Here is a 22,233-nt window from a genome sequence, read left to right on the forward strand (position 1 = left end):
CTTGGCTGAAGTGTCACAACATTTTCAGCTGGAATTGCTGACTGGTGATTCATTTCAGCCTTCTCTTGAGGACCCCACCATCATGAATACCAACTCGGTTTACAGCATGATATCAAGAAGCGGCTGAGCACACTGGATTCATCAAAGTCTATGGACCCAGACCACATCCCGGGTGTTATACTGAAGACTATACTCCTAAACTAGCTGTACCTCTAGCCAAGCTGTTCTTACACTGCTACAACAATGACGTCTACCCGACAAAGTGGAAACTTGCCCAGGTATATCCTGTCAACAAAAAGCAGGACAAATCAAATTCAACCAAATACTGCCCTATCAGTCTACTTTCAATCATTAGCAAAGTGATGAAAAGGATTACCTGCTCACCGATGCTCAGTTTGGGTTCCACCAGAACTACTCAGCTCTAGACCTCATTACAGTCCAAACATGGACTGAATTCCAGAGGTGAGGAGAGAGTGACTGCCCTTGACATCACAGCAGCATTTGACTGTGTGTGGCACCAAGAAGTCATAGTAAAAATGAAGTCAGTGGGGTTCAAGGGGTAAGCTCTCCACTGACTGGAGTCATATCTAGTACAAAGGAAGATGGTTGTAGTTGTTGGAGGCAAATCATCTCAGCCCAGGACGGCTGCAGGAGTTTGTCAGGGCAATGTTGTCCTAAGTCCAACCGTCTTTAGCTACTTCATTAATGATCTTTACTCCATCATAAGATCAGAAGTGGGGATGCTTACTGATGATTGCATAGTATTTAGTTCCAATTGCTAGTCCTCAGATAATGAAGCAATCCATGCATGCATGCAGAAGACCTGGACAACATTCAGGCTTGGGCTGATGAGTGGGAAGTAACATTTGTGCCACACAAGTGCCAAGCAATGACCATCTCCAACAACAGAGAGTCTAACCACCTCCCCTTGACATTCAATGATATTGCCATTATCATAACCCCCACCATCAATATCCTGCAGGTCACCATTGTCCAGAAACTTAACTGGACCAGCTACCTAAATACTGTGGCTACAACAGCAGGTCAGAGGCGGGTATTTTGCGGTGAGTGACTCTGCTCCTGACTTCCCTGTGCCTTCCACCACCTTCAAAGCACAATTCAAGAATGTGATGGAATACTCTTAACTCACCTGGATGAGTGCAGCTCCAACATCACTCAAGAAGCTCGACCCCACTCAGGACCAAGCAGCTCGCTTGATCGGCATCCCATCCACCACCTTAACCATTCACCCCCTGGACCACCGGTACATGGTGGCATCAGTGTGTACCATCTACAAAATATGCTGGAGCAACTTGCCAAGGCTTCTTTGACAGCAGCTCCTAAACCTGGAGCATTAATTACCTAGAAGGACAAGGGTAGCAGACGCATGGGAACACCTCCACTTGCAAGTTCCCCTCCAACTCGCACACCATCCTGACTTGAACATGTATTGCTGTTCCTTCATTGTCGCTAGGTCAAAATCTTTGAACTCCCGACTTCATAGTAATTGCAGTGGTTCATGAAGATGGCTCACAACCACTTTCTCAAAAGCAACTAAAGATGTGCAATAAATGCTGGCATTCATCCCAAGATGAATGTATACATTTTAAAAAATCTTCCCAATGCTATTCATCTGGGCCTTGTGCCAGCAGTTCTGATGAAAGGTCACAGACCTGAAACGTTAACACTGCTCTCTCCACAGATGCTGCCTCACCTGCTGAGTATTTCCAGTACTTTTTGTTTTTATTTTATACTTGTACATTCTGGAGGGAAACAGGTTAAGGGAGATTTCTTGAGGTTTATAAAATTTTAAATAGGACATAGAAAATCCACCCAGCAGAGGCTTCAAGGTAATTTAGGACAGTGGCACAAGAGGCGTAAATTTAAATTAGTGAAATATAAATTTAAAATATATATCAGAAAAACTTTATTTGATCAAAAGATGAAAACTATTTAGATCAACTAAGATCAAAAACATTCAAATTGCAGTTGGATTGTAGTTGGACATTATATTGGCCATTGTAGTAGAACTTTGATAAACAAAACCAAATCTTGTTTTTTCCATTTACTTAGATTCTTGTAACAGAGTGGCGCAGTGGTTAGCACTGCAGCCTCACAGCTTCAGGGACCCGGGTTCGATTCTGGGTACTGCCTGTGCGGAGTTTGCAAGTTCTCCCTGTGACCGCTTGGGTTTTCGCCGGGTGCTGCGGTTTCCTCCCACAGCCAAAGACTTGCAGGTTGATAGGTAAATTGGCCATTGTAAATTGCCCCTAGTATAGGTAGGTGGTAGGGAATATGGGATTACTGCAGGGTTAGTATAAATGGGTGGTTGTTGGTCGGCACAGACTCGGTGGGCCGAAGGGCCTGTTTCAGTGCTGTATCTATAAATAAATAAAAAATTATTTTGTTCTTAAGTTAGTGTTTTTCCTCTAAGTAGCACTACAGTGCTGTATCTATAAATAAATAAAAAATTATTTTGTTCTTAAGTTAGTGTTTTTCCTCTAAGTAGCACTACATTATGCTTGGAGTGAAGCACTGTCAATGACATTTTCAGTTACCTTTTGGGCTGATGGACTGCAACTAGTAATAACAGGAATTTGGAACAAGAATGACGTTATAATGGATTTTTCACCCGTTGATAACGAGTAAAATCTATTAACAGTGTGCAACTAGATTTTAGACAGGAAGGAAATGGTGGCTAATGCATCTTAATCCCTCTTTCCAAACAGTGTTCCCTACAATTCATCTGCACTCCATTAATTTCAACAGTAGGACCAAATGATGGATAATTTTATCCTGTGGACCCCTGCCAAGTAAACGTTCAGCTGAGAGTGACCCAACTCAGACTCTAATGGTTAGAAAAGCAGCAAAAAAACATGATCCGTTGTAGTAATGAATCCTTGGAAAACACTGATACAAGTTTATAATGTTAAGTTCATAGTTGCCTTTTAAATGATTTGCAACACATTAATGACATTATGAATAGCATAACATGGCATATAGTTAAATTGTTGCTAAATGTTGAACAGTTCTGCTAGTTGTCTGCTTTATGTAAAATTGAAGTTACCCTGAGACAAATTTATAACTTGTAACTTTCCTCTCAAATTTTCCTTTAAAAATTTTAATTGATTTGCTTTTTAGCAGGGAATGTTTTGTGGCATGGGAGGAGAGCTAAAGAGGGGGGAAATATCAAAGAGCAAGGGGCAGTGGAGGTAGAATTTAGAATTGTGGCAGAGGAGGAAATTGCACCCTAACCATTTTAAAATTAATATTTTTGTTTATTTTATTCACTTTAGCTCTCTCCAGGCCATGCACTTCTCTGAGGATCTTTATTATTAGCTATAGCCGCATGCATTTAGTCATCTAAACTCTAGCAGTATCTCAGTACACACTTGGAGACCAATAAGCCTTCGTTTTTGCCAACCTGTGCCCAAGTTCTCTGGATTTAGATAACTCAGGTATGTTCTCATAGGACAGACTGCATTCTCCATATCCAAACAGAAATTCAAGTGGAATAAAAGCAGAAAATGCTGGGAAAATGCAGAGAGTCAGGCAGCATCTGCGGAAAACGGAAGATTGTATTATCGTTTCATCTCGGTGACCTTTTGTCAGAACTGGAAGATGTTACTGATGAACAGCTTGTAAGGAGGAATGCAGCCAAAGAAAAAGAGGTGGCGAGAAGGAAAAAATGATCTCTGATTAGGTGGAGGATATGTGATGATTGGAGGACAGAAGTAATAATAGCGTAAGATATATCGTCCATTTCTCTAATTTCTCCCATTATTTCCTCTTTTTGATTGACATCTTTATAACTTCTGAAATGGTTAGCACTCTGGGCTCCAAATACAATTTGGAGTACTATTTGAAGGAGAAAAAATTGCAGTGATATGGGGAAAGAGCAGGGGAGTGAGACTTCATTTTAGGGTATAATGGTTATATTATTAGACAAGTAACCCAGAAGCCTTGATTAATAATACAGAGAACATGAGTTCAAATCCTACCAATAAAATCAAGAAAAAAAAATCTCGAACACAATGAAGGCAAGTGATATTGGGCCACAATCTGTTGGCAAAATAACAGTGACTTGAATGTGCTTGCTGTTATTAATGTGCAAATTGGTAGTAACTTCTTGTGAGGAAGGAATAACCCGTGAATTGTAAATCGCCGTAAGATGCTGGACGATTTGCACAGTCCCATAAGTTTCAAGACATTGCTGCAGTAGCAGATTAATTGCCAATTAAACTCATTACAGAAAATTAGTGCTGGTATTTAATAGCATAAGTATTTTTTAATGAGAAGATTTATGTTCCTGCAATGCCACTCAACCTCTCCAGACCTGAAAGTGAACAAATTAAACTGCAGAGTTTAAATTTACAATTGAAATGTGAAAAATTCCTTTCTTCCTTTCAGTCTCTTTTTCTTCTCTCAATTTAATCTTTCTTTTTATCTCTTTGTTTCTCTTTATGTATCTGATTTGACTCGATATCAGCCTCCTTCTCCATCGTTCCTCTGTTTCTTCCTCAAATCTTAAACCTCATTGGTTAAGGAGATAGACTGTTGATCCTGCAATTGAAATGTGGGCCCAATGATTCCCGTTCTTTATTGAAAAATTATTTTCCAGCAGCCCGTTAATTTCTACAATTGTTTGTTATTTCGTCTTCTGGCAGTAATTGGCTGTCATATATTTTCCAACAGCTACAGTTAATTAATTTGATATTTCCAAAATCATTTCACCTTGCTCTCCATCTGGTCCAATACCTTGATAATATTAATGAAGCTTCCAGTAGTTTGTCGTGACATCAATTGCAGTTTTACTGCATCTTCAAATGGCATATACTTAAAACTCCAACTGTACTACTAGCCTCATCCACTGCTCAATTCTATACGTCCATATCGTCAAACCACCAACATCTCTATGAATCAGTACGCAACCCTAAAATGCACAAGCTTTACCTACCCCTCACATACTGAGCACTTTTGCAAGCCTTGTATCCACAACTCACAGCTCACATTCACTGACAGCTATTCAGCCATGACAGCCATATCACCCGAACATATTGCAGGTCCCTCACTGGTGCACTGCTTTCTTTCTTGCAGGAGAAGGTGGTACATAACAGCAGGCAGCAGCAATGAACTGCAGGAGGACAAGCATGTCTGCATCTTTTAACCCCCATGGAGTAGACAGTGCTGGCCTTCATGGAAAGGGGCATCACTGAGTCCGTGGCCACTGGCAGCGCTGAAGTGATTGATGAAGAGGATATCGGCATACTTAATCCTCCTTTTCTCATCCGACTTGTCCCTCATCCGTCATGACTTAGAAGCCACAGGTGATGTAAGTACACACTTATTTTTTTGCTAACCCCTCACCACAATCCAACGCTTATCTCTTTTTCATTTCAGGTACCCAAGAACTGGAGGAAGAGGAAGAAGACAGTGAAGATGAAGAGACACTGTCATTCAATCTTCCAGTCATAGCCACCAGCTCAGATTAGGTATATTTTAGAGGCTTGGATAGAGGAAAGATCCGTATGCAGTGAGGAGGGGAAAAGGATAGTACAGGTGCCAGCTCGCTGGAAGATGAGGTCGCACACTAGTTCTGCTGCAGAGGACTCAGATGAGGACTTTGATGGGCCAGGCTACAGAAGAAGGCTGAATAGTTTCTTTTTTATTTGTTCAGGGGATGTGGGCATTGCTGGCTAGGCCAGCCTGTATTGCCATCCCTAATTGCCCTTGAGAAGGTTGTGGTGAGCTGCCTTCTTGAACTCCTGCAGTCCATGGGGTGTAGGTACACCAACAGTGCTGTTAGGAAGGGAGTTCAAGGGCAATAAGGGATGGGCAATAAATGCTGTCCCAGTCAGCGATGTCCACATCCCGTGAATAAATAAATTTTAAAAATTCAACTCGATTCATTAGATATGACTTACTGTTTAAAACTCCGTGCTGGCTCGCTCTGATCAGTTCATGTTTGTCCACATGCTGAGTCACTCTGTCACTAGATTCTGGTAACTTCTCCAGTACAGATATTAAAGATGTGGTCAGCAGGTGACGATGATAGAGAACAGTGAAACATTTGAAATCCATATGTCAGCCCATGGGCTGGTTGAAACAATATAAGTACACTAAGATCCTAAAACAAGTAAACCATTCTTGATGACAGGGCCTCTCAGAACTTAGTTCAAATATCAATGGTGTCAAGAAAACATGCTATGCCAAATGAGGAATTTTAACTCATTGATGAGAAATTTACGTTAAACTTTAAAAAAAGGAAAGCTGGAATATTACACACAACTTTTACAAAGACATGGCCAGCCACAAAGTGCACTTTTACCAGCCAAAGACTTCAAGAACACAACTTCAGCCAGAAGACAATGGAATCACCCAACCCCACAGACAGTGTGTTAATTTTTATTTGTTTTAGACTCGAATCCAACCACAAATTTATTCCTCATCACTCTGTAATCTATTTGTGTGTGTGTGATTCTTGTGTGTGTGTTTGTGTGAATGTGCAGTGTAATTTTATTATTTTATTTAGATTGGATTTAGATTGTTAAGTATAATAAACTCACCTCTTTCTTGTTTAAACTCAAGAAAACCTGTCTGATTGGTTCTTTTACGATCACAACAAAGGAAAAAAGGTAAAACACTCACTGAAGTGGTAAGCACATCCATTGTTTAAAAAGGAATAATACCTGTTGTGGTCAAATAAGAGGAAGGGCAAGAAGGGAGCCATGTGAGCCCACCTCATTTGATCGTAACAATGGGTTAATCTTTCAGCCTCACGAGAAAAAGAGCATTGAAGTAACGAAATGGCTCTTTGGTGGAGAAAACTCCTACTGTATCAATTCCTTTTCTGCCAGCTTTTAGAAGGTATCTATTCTGCTAAAGAACGTGCCACTTATTTAGTACAGTGAGGTGGAAAGTGCTCCGAATATTCTAGTGGATAAAAGCATTGGCTAAAGCATCACTTAGCTGTGAAAGTAAAAGTTAGGAAAGTATAGTCCGATTTACAATTTCCCTCAGAATTTCTTCCAACAATTTGCCTACCACCAAAGTTAGAATCATTGGTCTGTAACTTTTTTTATATATTCGTTCATGGGATGTGGGCATCCCTGGCTAGGCCAGCATTTATTACCCATCACTAATTGCCCTAGAGGAAATGGTGGTGAGCTGCTTCTTGAACTGCTGTAGTCCTTTGGGGTGCAGGTACACCAACAGTGCTGATAGGAAGGGAGTTCCAGGATTTTGACCCAGCAACAGTGAAGGAACGGTGATACAGGACTGGATTTTAAGAGTCCGCTGCCAGTCTCGGCACTGAGCTCAACAAATGCGGGCCGCACGCCAAAGAGCCACCACGATCTCACGTGTGGCAGCTCATTAGCATGCTCGTGTCAGCCCAAACCCCCCACCCCCACACCGCAATCACGTGGAGGGAGCAGGCTGTACGACGCCGGGAATGGTCAGTAGGTGCTGACGCCATATTTAAATGACAGCCAGCCCTGCATACAGCCTCCTTCACATTTAAACTTTTGCTGCTGGAGCTCCATCTGCCAAGGAACTACTCCTGCAAGGCACCGGAGATGGCAGAGTGCGAGGAAGGGTGGCTCCACGGTTCAGCAATGCTTCCCTGCTCACTCTTCTCCAGGCTGCAAGGGAAAGGCAGGAGATCCTTTCACCCGGCGATGGTAAGACTGACTGAGCAAGCCTGGACAGAGATTGCAGAAGAGGTAAGCTGCCGTGGGATCAGCCGCCGAGACTGGGTGCTGTGCCGCAAGAGGATGAATGATCTCATGCGCTCGGCAAAGGTAAGTGGCACTTTGTTGTACGGCTCCATTTGACCTGGGTGTCCCTGCACAGAGTGGCACATGGGTGCTACTGCAGTATCAAAGGCAGGGAGTTCGGCGGGGAGGATTGATGCCACATGAGTGGCTGCATGTGTGAAAAAACTCACCCTCACGCTCATTTGCACCTCAGAGCATGGCACCTACATGATAGGCTGAGTCCGTAGTACAGACTGAGCTTCCCCACTTTTTGTTTTAGCGCCCTGTTGTGACATGCGTCATGTTGTTGTTTGGCAATGTACAACATCAGTATCCTTGCTCTTCCAAGCGAAGAGGGCCCACAATGCGAGGGAGGCCTCCAGGACCGTGGAGAGGTGCCAGGCATTAGACCGCGAACACAGGAGGAGGCCCTCGAGCTAGCTGGCAGCCAGGGAGGACGTGCCATTTCAGACGTGGAGCTTGGGTCCCGGGGGGACATACAGCTCTTTGACAAACACAACGATTAACCAAAACATTTCATTTTTGGACACAATGCTGTCATATTCATGGCATGTGCACCACAAAACCTAAAACTGTGCTCTTCACATTGTATCTGGCAGGTCAATGCTCCGAGTCGGCATTCCAGGCCCTTGGAGACCTCCAGCACCTCTGAGGAAGAGACAACCTCGGATGACGCAGCGTCTCGTGACACTCCTGTGCCTTCCACCAGCGCAGATACGCTGACTTCGGTGGGAATCCGTTTAGCTTTAGAGTCTGGGTCACAAGTTGGTGAGAGCACCACACATACGCCTGAACAGCTGGCTGAGGCTGAGAAAGGCAATGCCTCTGACAGTCGGAGGACTGTAGGTGGCCAGGCCCATGCAGAGCCCCTGGCTGATGATGATCCTCTCATGTCGACAGCACAGGTCATGCTGGAGTTGCAGAGAGAGTGAAGGCAACATCTGGCAGAGATGCCACAGGCCATGTGCAACTTTGAGCGGACGATGGGGGAGTCCATCCAGGCCGTGACAGCTGCCATGACACAGGCATATGAGCACCTGCCTTCCTCCATTGAGAGATGGCTGACCCTCAAGGAGAGCCACATTCCACAGATGCGCGCAGACCTGCAAACCCTCGTCTCAGCCATGAGCTGGACGCAGCAGTGCCAAGGCGAGAGAGGGACCAGGAGCCTGGAAAATATCTCTACTACTGGTCCTTCTCAGGAGAGCAGTGAGGTTTCTCCGAGCCTTGAGAGGGAGGAGGTGAGCCAGCTCTCCACATCTCAGGTCCCCCCTCCGAGTGATTCCAATGTGGACACCGACTCCTCAGCCCCTCCGCCGGTGAGTCCAGCTCCAGCAGCCATGACACCTGAGGACAGCCCTGCATAAGTTCAAGAGGCCCTCAGGCAGTCCGGGCCCTCCAGGCGTCAGGCGCCCAGAGGGCAACCGCCCAAGTTGTCAAAAGACGAAGGGCGACCTGTTCAGCAGCTTGCCTCCAGTCAAGCTGCTAGCGCAGAAGGAGCATTGCAAAGGAACACCCGCAAACATTTCAAAAAGACATCATGACACGTATGGGTTTTCACAAGTGTTAATTCCTTCGCACTAAATGTGCTTTTCTAACATGTGCCTTCTTTTTACTGTGTGAATGATGCATGCCAGCATGTATTGATTATGCGTCTGTCCATTACATCATTGACCTGACAAAACTGCCAATATATGGAATAATGTCATTGCTCTGTCTATTTGCGTGATGTGGCACTGCCCAGATACAGTCACATGGGCAATGGCTCAATCATCTGCTGCCAGTTATGGTGGGAGACACCATGTCACAGATGCAGAAGACTGCCTACCAGATGAAGGCTGGTGCTGTGCAACATGGGAAGCATATGGTACACTTTAGGGATTGTGGAAGTGCTCAGTGTTACAACCGAGGCAGGAGCAATGCACCGTCAATTCAGTCCCATCACTCCACAGGTCGCAACGTATTATTAAAGTTTTCCCACCCTTCCGAAAAAACAGCCAAATTAAACACTCTAGTAACCCCTGGAATAAAACAGACCACACCAGGTATCTTTAGACAACAACAAATTAACTATTTATTTTAAAAAACTAAATCTTAAACACTATTAAGATAAACCTATGTCAAAAGACCTTAGAACTTCTTATTTTAACCTAACTCCCCCATTCACACACACACATTCAAAACTAACAGTTAACCAGTTTTAAAAAGTGGTGTTTTTTTTTTCATTCGCTGCTTCTTAAGAATAAATAAGTCTTTGTGGGTTCTGTTGCTGATGGGTGAGGTATTCGAATGTGAAAATAATCAAATGCCATTCGAAGTGTCCAAGCAGATTTGATGTAGTAGTCTGTTCTTGATAGGCATTCAAAATACTTCGGCTGCAGCAGGCATTAAACAGTTCTTTAGCAAGGAGTATAGTAATGGGTCCACTCAGATTTTAAAACTGAGTCTCTCAGTCGAAACTTTATTGCGAATTCTAGAAAATACAATCAGTCAAGAGAGAGTCAATCTTGAAGCAAAGACTCTTAGATTGGAAGTAAAGAAAAAGGAATTTTGCTTCCTCCAGTAATGCAAATGGTCTCCTCAAAAAAAAGGGCTTTCTTCCTCTTTCGGCAATTAACATGGCCTGCAGCTCATTGTAGAATTTCTGCTGAGAAATAGACAGGTTTTTGCCAGTTTTACATACAGTCAAATCAAAACATTATGCCATGTGACCTTTCTCTCCTGCTGTGGCCAAGGTAACAAAATGCAGCTGTGGCACACTGTGCCTCAGAAATCCAAAAACTTCTCTCTATCTTAAAGGTGCATTGTTTGAGATGGAGGAGAAAATAAATACAATTCCGTGACATCATCAAAAAGGCGTTGTCGTGCATCCCTTGCTCGCTGATTGTCATGTATGCGCTGCATCGATGCTGTCCTTCCTCCTATGCGCATATGCTGCTGCAACCTCTCTGTGTCCTCTTCATCGGAGGATGTCTCCTGCTCCCATCTCTCCTCATCCTGCAAGACCTCCCCACTCTGTGCAAAGTTGTGTAGAGCATAGCATACAGCAATGATGCACGCACCCCTTTCTGGTGCGTATTGTAGGGCCCCACCTGATCTATCCAGGCAGCGGAAACGTATCTTCAGCATCCTGATTGCCTGCTCAATGGTAGTTCATGTTGAGCCATGGCGGGCGTTGTATCTCTCCTCTGCATCGCTGGTGGAGTTTCTGGCTGGTGTCAGGAGCCATGTCTGCAAGGGGTATCCCTTGTCTCCAAGAATCCACCCCTGGATCTGAGCTGGTGTGGTGAAGAGCAACAGCAGTTGGTGCATGATAAAGGAGTCAGGGCAGCTGCCTGAAAAGCGGGCATGCACTTGTACGAAGTATTTCCTGTGGCCAAATACTAGCTGCATGTTGAGTGAGTAGAAGCCCTTCCTATTGATGTATGTGGCTGGTTATCCGACTGGAGCCTTGATGGCCACATGTGCGCAGTCTACGACCTCTTGCACCTATAGGAATCCTGCAATGGCCCCAAATCCAAGGGGCCTCTGGGCCTGACTCTCAGGCACCGTTCCGAAGCGAACATAGTCACCGGCCCTCCTGTACAAGGCATTGATGACCTCCCTGATACAGCGGTGTACTGCTGACTATGAAACACCACACAGGTTGCTGGTGGATCCCTGGAATGATGTGGAGGCATAGAAGTTAAGAGCCGCAGTCACTATGAGAGCCACAGGTATAAGGTCTCCACTAGAGTCTATCGACTGCAGGTCATCATTCAGCAGTGCACAAAGAAGTGTCACCACCTCTCTGGACATCCACAGTCATCTCTGACACTGGCGCTTTGACATTATCAGGTATGTCATGTGGGGCCTGTAGACCCGCTGTCTTCTCTGGTCTTGAATGCGCCTTTGTGGCTGCTGCTGCTCGAGGCTGGGAGTTTCCACATGGGCTGCACCTGCCTCTTGTTTCCGCCTCCAGCGGATATGACTCCTCACAGCACCTGGATCCAGAAAGACGGTGAACCAGTCCCATCTGAAAGCTGGAAGTGAGCTTGGTTACTTTGGTAGGTCAATGGCACCTATCAGGGCAGAGAGTGAATTGGTGCTTCAGATACATTTAGAAATCACCTATATGGTCTGGCATGACATTGCCCGTCTTAGCTTTAAATAAGAGCAGGGCAGCATGACCACAGTCATATTATTGCAGTCACCTGGATTGGCCCACCGGTGACATGACCTTAAACTGGCTTCCATTTGTGGCCCCCACCCCACATGAAGGAGTCATGGACTGCCATTGTTCTCCCCTCCCACAAACATTATTGGCCGACTGCAGGGTCAGCCCCCTTATCCCCTCCCCCCACAAAGTTCACGGGCGCAGAGTAGCCCCCTTTACGGTACAAGGGAATGGGGTGCCTCCCTTCATGAATGCAGAGTTGAGACCCCCTTCACAACAGCACCCACCCACCTCAGTTTAAACCCATCTCAACAGCATTCGCAAACCTCCTCGGCAATATTCTCTTTAAGCTACATGGGTGCGCAGCCATTCAACAATCAGGAATGTGCCAGACAGGGAACAAACAGACTGCGCACAAGCAATGTGCCCTTTAAGATGTGCGCATGCGGGCCACCTGTCAATCTTCAAGGGATCACATGTGCAACAAGCTGGCCGCTCGCAGCAAACAGAAATTAAAAGGAACATTGCTCCCCAGCATGATATTGGTCCCAACACTGTTGAGATGCAAGCCATCTGATTTGTGCAAGTCCCATCTCCACCAGAACTAGTCTCAATGCCCCAGGAATCTAAACAGCCCCCACCCCCCCTTCCCGCCTACACCATCTGTCAAGCCCCACATTCATCTGCATATCTGCCTATTTCTGTCCTCACTACCGCATGGCACCAGGAGTAATCCAGACATTCCTACCTTTGAGGTCCTACATCAGATGAAAGGTCATAGAGCTGAAACGTTAACTCTGTTTCTCTCTCCACAGATGATGCCAGACCCACTGAGTATTTCCAGATTTTCTGTTTTTATTTTAGATTTCCAGCACCTGCAGTATTTTGCTTTTATTATTATGCAGAACACTGAGGTGCCCAGGGAGGTGGCTGGGCACAGCGCATGGCACAAGGGTCTTGTCAAGATGCCATTTATGTCAGGGATCATCTGATTCAGCGTCGATTCAGCTGAGCCCCTCTGACCCAAGAGGAACAGCATGGTCTGGAACTCACTCTGAGCTGTCTGTGCTGACACTTCCATTGAAGATGCAACCTTGCACATCTGCCGAGAGGTTTCATCATCACCATACACAGACCCTTGCTCACCTCCACCACGTCATACCTCTTTTCCTGTCCCGCCATTAACAAAAGGATGCTTATAGGTCTGGCTTCATGTGTCAAAATTTACATGGCGTTCAAAAAGACAAACATTGCACAGTTTCATGTGATAGATACCCCAGTTACTCACTTAGTGCTCTGCCTTGGTGGCCTCTGCTCTCAGCCACTTCCACGCAGTGTTCCCCTTGTGGCCTGGGAAGAGGTGGAAGCACCTGCCAGTTTGACCCTGCCTGCAGCTGAGATGCACCTGGTGGACCTCCTCTTCATGAAGTGCCAGTGCAGCACATCCAGAGGCTGCTGTACCTGCATCATTGCAAGGGCAGCCTCCATCACTGGGCTATGCTGCAGAGATGGTCCCTCCGTCAGAAGAGCAAGGAAATCATGGTGGACCCTTAATTCTTCTCGGAGATTGCCGAAACCCTTGGCTGGATCTCCAGATAGGTAGAGGCGAGCACCAGATGGAAGCAACTGGCATCCCCTCCAAACATGTCTGCGCCGTCAGTGCAAATGACCAGTCAAGGCTGCATAGCGTGGCATTCATTTTGTGAATGTCACTGTGAAGTTCCTGCATGCACTCTGAGTGTTGCCGCATATGGCTTTCCATGAGGCTGGCCACTCTCTTGCTGAAGGAGCTCATGCGCTCAAAGTGCGGAACCATGGTGCACATGAGTTGAAAGCACTCCTCTATTCTCAGCCCATGATCCCGCATTACCTCAGGGAACTCTGACACAGGAAGCACATCTGCTATTGCAGATCTAGGTGGAGCCTCCTTTCTTGTGACTCCTGAGGCTCTGTATCTGCACCCAGGGCTGTGTCTGTCCTTCATCCTCTGAGGAGGACTGCCCACAGCTGCCTCTGTGTCTCTCACCTACTCTTGCACACTCGTGACGTGCCTATTACCCAGTGCCACCTTATCTATCTGCGTGCGAGACCAATCGAAGTGACTGTATCTGTGCTGGTGCTGGGTGCGCGTGTTCTGGGGTGTGCTCTGACTGCATTGGGCCTGGTGATGGTGCAGGAGTCAGTTGTGGCTCCCAGATATCGGAACCTGTGGAAGACAAGAAGACATCATGACAACTAGGCTTGGAGAGCAGAAGCCTCTGCAGTGGTATGCTTCAGTGTTTCAGGTCTGTGACGTTTTAGGTGCTCTAATGAAAGGTCACCGATCTGAAATGTTAACTCAGTTTCTCTCTCCCAGATGCTTGCCAAACCTGCTGAGTATTTCCAGCACTTTCTGTTTTTATTTCACTTTCTGTGTAGCACATTTTGTATACCTTTTTGATTTCACTACAAATAGCAACTAAAGAAGTTCTTCCCTCATATCATCAATCAGAGCTTTATAATATTGTGCAGCAAAAATGTCAAGACTGGGATTTCCATGCATTGGCAAAGAGGAGATAGCATATAACGTCAAAGGTTAATGTCGAAGGTTATATATTAGTTTGTAGCCCTCAAATTCCACTTTGATTGTCTTACATTGTATATCGTTAAGTCTTTATCACTAAATAGTTCATGCCAGATACATAGTTGCCTGAAAAATATGTGGTATATTTTCCAGTATTAGTCCAAATCTGACATGTTACCATACATAGAAAGTGTGTATCCTGTACCTCATTTAAGTGAGCATTATTCATGTACAAGTTTTTGCAGTGTATGTTAGAAGGTTATCCCTTAACGGACATCCATACACATGCACCATTCAATAAGGCATTACTGAATAGCAATCAAGAGTGCAAACACTGAACAATTTTCCCTTTTCTATCACAAGGCCAATTTGAATCAGAGAATCTTATAGCACAGAAGGAGGCTACTGGGCCCATTGTGCCTGTGCCAGCTCGCTGTCTAATTCAGTCCCCAGATTTCTCCCCATAACCCTGCAAATTAGTCCACTGAGGCCAATGTTCCCAACCCTACTGCCAGCCAAAACTGAAGTCAGCTGACTCAGCAGATTCGGCACCTTCCTGCTCACACAGCCATGAGGGGAGTAAACTGGAGATCTTCTTGAAGGGTGGAGATATTACTGAAGGGTAGTAGAATTCCCTGCATGACACAGAAACAATATGACAAGATGTCAAGTCTACTTGTCTTTCTTAGAAAAGACATTCAACTTCTGACAGTCAAAATAATCATGAGGAAATATCAAGTGCAAAAGGCTTCAAGGGTGCAAAGTTCTTAAAGTGCATACAGGAGAGTTTTTTGAGCCAGCACAGAGGAAGTCCTGCAAGAGAAGTGGCAGTACTGGACCTAATCCTCGGGAATGAAGAAGGACAAGTGGTAGAAGTGTAAGTGGGGGAGCATTTCGGGGATTGTGACCAAAACTCTGTAAGATTTAAGGTAGTTATGGAAAAGGACAAAGATCACAGAATCACACAATAATACAGTGCAGAAGAGGCCCTTCGGCCTATCGAGTCTGCACCGATGCATTAAAGACACCTGACCTGTCTACATAAACCCATTTGCCAGCACTTGGCCCATAGCCTTGAATGTTATGACGTGCCAAGTGCTCATCCAGGTACTTTTTAAAGGATGTGAGGCAACCCGCCTCTACCACCCTCCCAGGCAGGGCATTCCAGACCGTCACCACCCTCTGGGTAAAAAAGTTCTTCCTCAAATCCCCCTTAAACCTCCCGCCCCTCACCTTAAACTTGTGACACCTCGTAACTGACCCTTCAACTAAGGGGAACAGCTGCTCCCTATCCACCCTGTCCATGCCCCTCATAATCTTGTACACCTCGATCAGGTCACCCCTCAGTCTTCTCTGCTCCAGCAAAATCATCCCAATCCTATCCAACCTCTCTTCATAGCTTAAATGTTCCATCCCAGGCAACATCCTGGTGAATTGTCTCTGCACCCCCTCCAATGCAATCACATCCTTCCTATAATGTGGCGACCAGAATTGCACGCAGTACTCCAGCTGTGGCCTTACCAAAGTTCTGTACAACTCCAACATGACCTCCCTGCCATTGTAATCTATGCCTGGATTGATAAAGGCAAGTGTCCCATATGCCTTTTTCTACACCCTATTAACCTGCCCTTCTGCCTTCAGAGATCTATGGACAAACATGCCAAGGTCCCTTTGTTCCTCGGAACTTCCCAGTGTCAGGCCATTCATTGAATATTTCCGTGTCACATTACTCCTTCCAATGTGTATCACCTCACACTTTTCAGCGTTAAATTCCATCTGCCACTTTTCTGCCCATTTGACCATCCCGTCTATACCTTCCTGTAACCTAAGACACTCCACCTCACTGTTAACCACTCGGCCAATCTTTGTGTCATCCGCGAACTTACTGATCCTAACCCCCACATAGTCATCTATGTCGTTTATATAAATGACAGACAATAGGGGACCCAGCACAGATCCCTGTGGTATGCCACTGGACACTGACTTCCAGTCACTAAAACAGTCGTCTGTCATCACTCTCTGTCTCCTGCAGCTAAGCCAATTTTGAATGCATCTTATCAAGTTACCCTGTATCCCATGTGCATTTGTTTTCTTGATAAGTCTCCCATGTGGGACTTTGTCAAAGGCTTTGCTGAAATCCATGTAAACTACATCAACTGGAGATGATGTATCGGATGGATGGATCGGAAATAGGGGTACTGAATTGGGGGAAGGCTGATTTCAATATGATAAAACAGGATCTGGCCAAAGTGGACTGGGAGCAGCTACTTAAAGGAAAGTCTACCTCAGACTAGTGCGAGTCATTCAAAGAGGAAATAGTGAGAGTTAAGGGCCAACATGTTCCCGTAAAGGTGAAGGATCAGACCAACAGGTCCAGCGAACCCTGAATGTCAAGGGATATAGAGCATTGGATCAGGAAAAAAATGGAGGCTTATGGCAGATTCAGAGCACTAAAAACAACGGAGGCACTAGAGGAGTATAGAAAGTGTAGGGGGGTACTTAAAAAAGTAATTAGGAGAGCGAAGAGGGGGCATGAAAAAATACTGGCGGCCAAGATAGATGAAAATATCAAGGTGTTTTATAAGTATATTAAGGGCAAGAGGATAGCCAGGGAAAGAGTAGGGTCCATTCAGGACCAAAGTGGCAATGTGTGTGTGAAGCCGGAGGACGTAGGTGAGGTTTTAAATGATTACTTTTCATCTGTGTTTACTATGGAGAAGGACGATGTAGGTGTAGAGATCAGGGAGGGGGATTATGATATACTTGAACAAATTAGCATTGAGGCAAGGGAGGAGATAGCAGGGGCTCTGACACAAATTTTCAAATCCTCTTTGGCCACAGCTGAGTTGCCAGAGGATTGGAGGACAGTGAATGTGGTCCCATTATTCAAGAAGAGTAGCAGGGATAAACCAGGTAATTACAGGCCAGTGAGTCTAACATTAGTGGTAGGGAAACTATTGGAAAAAATTCTGAAGGACAGGATTAATATTCACTTGGAGAGGCAGGGATTAATCAAGGATAGTCAGCATGGCTTTGTCAGGGGGAGATCATGTCTAACAAACTTGATTGAATATTTCGAGGAGGTGACTAGACATGTAGATGAGGGTAAAGCAGTTGATATAGTCTACATGGACTTCAGTAAGGCTTTTGATAAGGTCCCGCATGGGAGGTTGGTTAAGAAGGTAAGAGCCAGTGAGATTCAGGGCAATTTGGCAAATTGGATCCAAAATTGGTTTAGAGGCAGGAGGCAGAAGTTGATGGTCGAGGGTTGTTTTTGCGATTGGAAGCCTGTGACCAGTGGTGTAACGCATGGATCGGTGCTGGGACCCTTGCTGTTTGTAGTGTACATTAATGATTTTGATGTTAATATAGGAGGTATGATCAGTAAGTTTGCAGATGACACGAAAATTGGTGGGGTTGTAAATAGTGAGGAGGAAAGCCTTAGATTACAGGACGATATAGATGGGCTGGTAAGATGGGCAGAGCAGTGGCAAATGGAATTTAATCCTGAGAAGTGTACTATGACTTTTATCCCCTTGTATTCTAGACCTCTAGATATAAGGGTCAGTGTTCCATTTGCCTTTTTAATTATTTTCTGTACCTTTTCATGACATTTAATAATCTATATACCTGTACACACAATTCTCTTTGGACTTCCACTGTTTCTAGCTTTTCCCCATTTAGAAAATACCCTGTTCTATCCTATTTAGGTCCAAAGTGGTTGACCTCACATTTGCTGTCACTGAAATCCATTTTCCACAACTTTGCCTTAATCTTTAATATATCCTTGTAATTGTATGCCTTGATCCCAGATCTGCATGACAAGCCATGTGCATATTATTTTTTCTTCTGAAATGACTCGAGATCAGACTGTGTTTCTCATTTAAAAAGAGAATTGTGGTTGTGTTGCTGGGAAAATGTGTTTGCAGTTCATGAGACGTGATAACTGGGAGGAAGTGCTGAAATCAGTCAGCTTCATGCATCAATTAGATGTGATTCTATCCTGCCTAAAAGGACACTAAAAGTGTAGAACAAGAAGGAACATCTTGCTTATCCTGGAATGCACCAGGTGTGCACAGACCAATTCCACTATTCTCTTGCGTTAAAAGCAAAGTTGCATCTTTTGTTGAATCTCGAGTTTGTTGACTATGATTTTCAATGCTTCAACCAAGTTTGCATTCGCTGATCTAGGTAGCACTCTGTTCCATAAATGAACAACATTCAGTGCAAGAAAGTTAATATTCAAATTAGCTTCTCGCAAAACCTTCCAAGCCAGAATGCAGCAAAATTACTCTGGGTGAAGGTAGGATTGGGCTGAGCTGTGTGTGACACACTCTTTGAGCAGTCTGTCGAGACTCCATCTCCAGGCAAGGTCAGCATTTCTTGCCCATCCTCTAATTGCCCTTGACAACTGAGTGGCTTTCTAAGCGTTCTAGGTCAACCACATTGCTGTGCTCTGGAGTCACATACAGGCCAGATCAAGTAAGAATGACAGATTTCCTTCCCTAAAGGATATTTGTAAACTAGATGGGTTTTTACAATTGATGATAGTTTCATGGCATCATTACTGAGAATAGCTTTCCATTCGAGATTTTTAAAATTAATTAATTGAATTTAAATTTTACCAGCTACCATGGTAGGATTTGAACCTGTGTCCCCAGGGCATTAGCCAAGGCCTCTGGATTTCTAGTTCAGTGACATTAACACTATGCCACTTAGGTCAAGATATAAACTTCAGGCTGCAGCGCAGTTGCTTGTGGAACTGTGCCACAACAACCAGGCAGTGGCACCATGCGAGGAATACTCCAGAGGCAGTACAAAAACTTGTGTTTGTAGGCAGTCCATCAATATCAGACAGTTACATTTAAACTTACCTTTCACAAACTGTGATAAATGAAAGGTCACCTGATACATTGGATACTTGCTGTAACATAATTGGAAAGCGCAGCAAATATGGCAGGATTATATAAACACAACATATAGTGACTTAATTTGTTTTTTTTTCTCTGTAAGTGACAAATTACATTTTAAAATGGAAAAGTAAGATAAGGAGCATTCCATTATTACTGAGAATATTTCTTACATCTTTCAGGAGAATATGACTTCATTGGATATTATCTCTTATTGCTGAACTTTCAGGTCATGCAGTGTCTTAGCTGTTGGGTTCATGTTGTGCATCATGTAGGCTTTGTTTTTACATCAATGACAGATATCATCTCAGCTGAGTAAGTCTCAAACCAGCCCTTGTCGGGGGTTCTGCTTTTACCAAATGATGCTTCTGCTGCTTCATAAATGATTGAGCTTTGTGACTTCCAAGCTTCGTCAATGCCAGCATTGGTGCTTCCTGTTAAGGCTTTGGTGGGTAGCAAGCGTTCTAACGACGGTGCAAAGTGCTGGTATTTGGCATCATTGCTAATGCAAGGGACTTTGATGCATGGCAGGCCGTCGTGTTTGGAGCTGTGAAACTTTTAGGGGTGCACCTTCACTCTGCTGCTGATAAAAGAGTGGTCGGTGTCACAATCTGCGCTATGGTAGGTGTGGGTGTAAAGAACACTGGGCAGATTGCGCCTTCTCGTGATGACTAGGTCTAGTTAGTGCCAATGATCAAACCTTGGGTGGCACCATGATACATTGTGGTGATGACTGCCCTGGAAGAAGGTGCAGGTGATGCAGAGTTCATTCAGGGCACAAAGCTCAAGAAGGCGTTGTCCATTATCTTTGATTTTGCCCACCCCATGACAACCGAGGCACGTTCGTCATGAATCACTGTCCCCAAACCTGCGTTGAAGTCACCAGGATGAATAACCACTCGCCATTTGGGGTGTTCCTCAGAATGTCACCTAGGGCATCATAGAAATTATCTTTATCTGAGATGCTGGCATTCAGGGTTGGTGCATATATAGACACATATGATGTTGACTGTGCCTTCATTGGATGATAACTGCAGGGAGATGAGGAGCTCCGAGGTTGCTACTGGTGGCTCAATTGACTGTGACAGCCAGTTGCTCACGGCAAAGCCTACACCATGCTCATGGCGATCTATAGCACTCTTTCCACGCCAGTAGAAGGTGTAATTAGCCTCTTGAATACAGCCTGTGTCGGCTAATCTGCTTTCGTGTAGAGCGGCAATGTCGACACCAAGCTTGTGTAGCTCACGGTCAATCAGTGCTGTCTTGCATACACTAGCTGTGGAGTGTGGGTTGCCGTTTGTTCCAGGACAAATAGTTGTCACATTTCAGCTTCCAAGTCGAAAGGTTACCTTTCTTTGTTTGCTGCATAGCCTAGGCATGGTTTTAAGAGGTGCATACTTGCCTACCATCTGCACCCCCACTCTTGACCTTGTAGGCTGGTGTCCAGAGGAAAGACAAAAGCCGTACAAAGGAGAGTTAGATACTGCGCAAACCAACACTGGATCAGCTTATGTCAAGAAATCCAAACTGCATGTGACAAGTGAAATCTATGAGCTATGTACCAAGGGATTAAGAGGGTGCTTGGTCCTGCCATCACCAAAGTTACTCGCCTGAAGTCGACAGATGGTGACGTACTCACCGACAGAAGTAAACAGATGTCCTACTGGGCTGAACACTACTGTCAGTTGCACTCCTTTGAATTGGAGTCTCCCAATCTGCGTTTGATGCTCTCCTGCAACTTTCTGTCATGGATGCGTTAGATGAAGAACCCTCATCACTGGAGCTCAAGAAGGCCATAGACTGCCTAGTGAACAAAAGGGCAGCGGGCAAGGATGGAATCCCAGCCGAACTACTCACGCACGGAAAGTCCCATCTATTGCCACACCTTTATGACCTTCTCCTTCTCTGCTGGAAAGTAGACTCTGTTACACAGGAGATGTGTGATGCCAAAAGCATCACACTATGCAAAAACAAAGCCAACAGAGGAGCCTGCAACAATTACAGGGGCACCTCACTCCTTAACATCATGGGGAAGGGCTTTTCTAGGATTATACTTGAAAGGTTCCATTTACTTGCAGATCTACTGTGGATATGATCATCTCCATACACCAGCTACAAGAGAAGTGTAGGGAACAGAGTATACCCCTTTCCCTTACTTTTGTAGATCTCACTAAGGCATTTGACACCGTCAGCAAAGCAGGGCTCTACAAGATTTTGGGGAAAATTGGCTGTCCACTGAAGCTCCTCAGTCTCATCCACTCCTTCCATGACAACCTGCACTGCACTGTACAGTTTGATGGCTCCATTTCCAACAGTTTTGGAGTGAAGAATGAAGTGAAACAGGGTTGTGTCCTAGCTCCCACTCTGTTTGGAATCTCCTTTTGCATGCTCCAGGCCTTCGCCTTCCCCGCAAATATTGAAGGAATCTCCTTGCATACTAGGTCAGACGGCAAGCTCTACAATCTAACAAGGTTGAAAGCGAAGACAAAGACACATCACGTCCTGATCAGAGAACTCCTCTACGCTGATGATGCTGCGCTAGCTGCCCACAAAGAAACTCAGCTACAAAGACTCATGGATCGTCTCTTCCGTGCCTGTAACTTGTTCTCCTTGACTATAGGCTTCAAGAAAACCATGGTCATGAGACAAGGTGTTGCATCTCCTCCCCGATCACTCTAAATAACACTCCACTGAAAGTGGTTAGCAAATTTTGCTACCTTGGGTCCACAGTGAAAATCTGACCCTTGATGCAGAGCTCGATACACGCAGAGGGAAAGCAGCTACCACCTTTGGCCAACTTGCGAAACGCACATGGGATAAAACCAA

This window comes from Heterodontus francisci, chromosome 31, assembly GCF_036365525.1.
Source record: "Heterodontus francisci isolate sHetFra1 chromosome 31, sHetFra1.hap1, whole genome shotgun sequence".
Lineage (NCBI taxonomy): Eukaryota > Metazoa > Chordata > Chondrichthyes > Heterodontiformes > Heterodontidae > Heterodontus > Heterodontus francisci.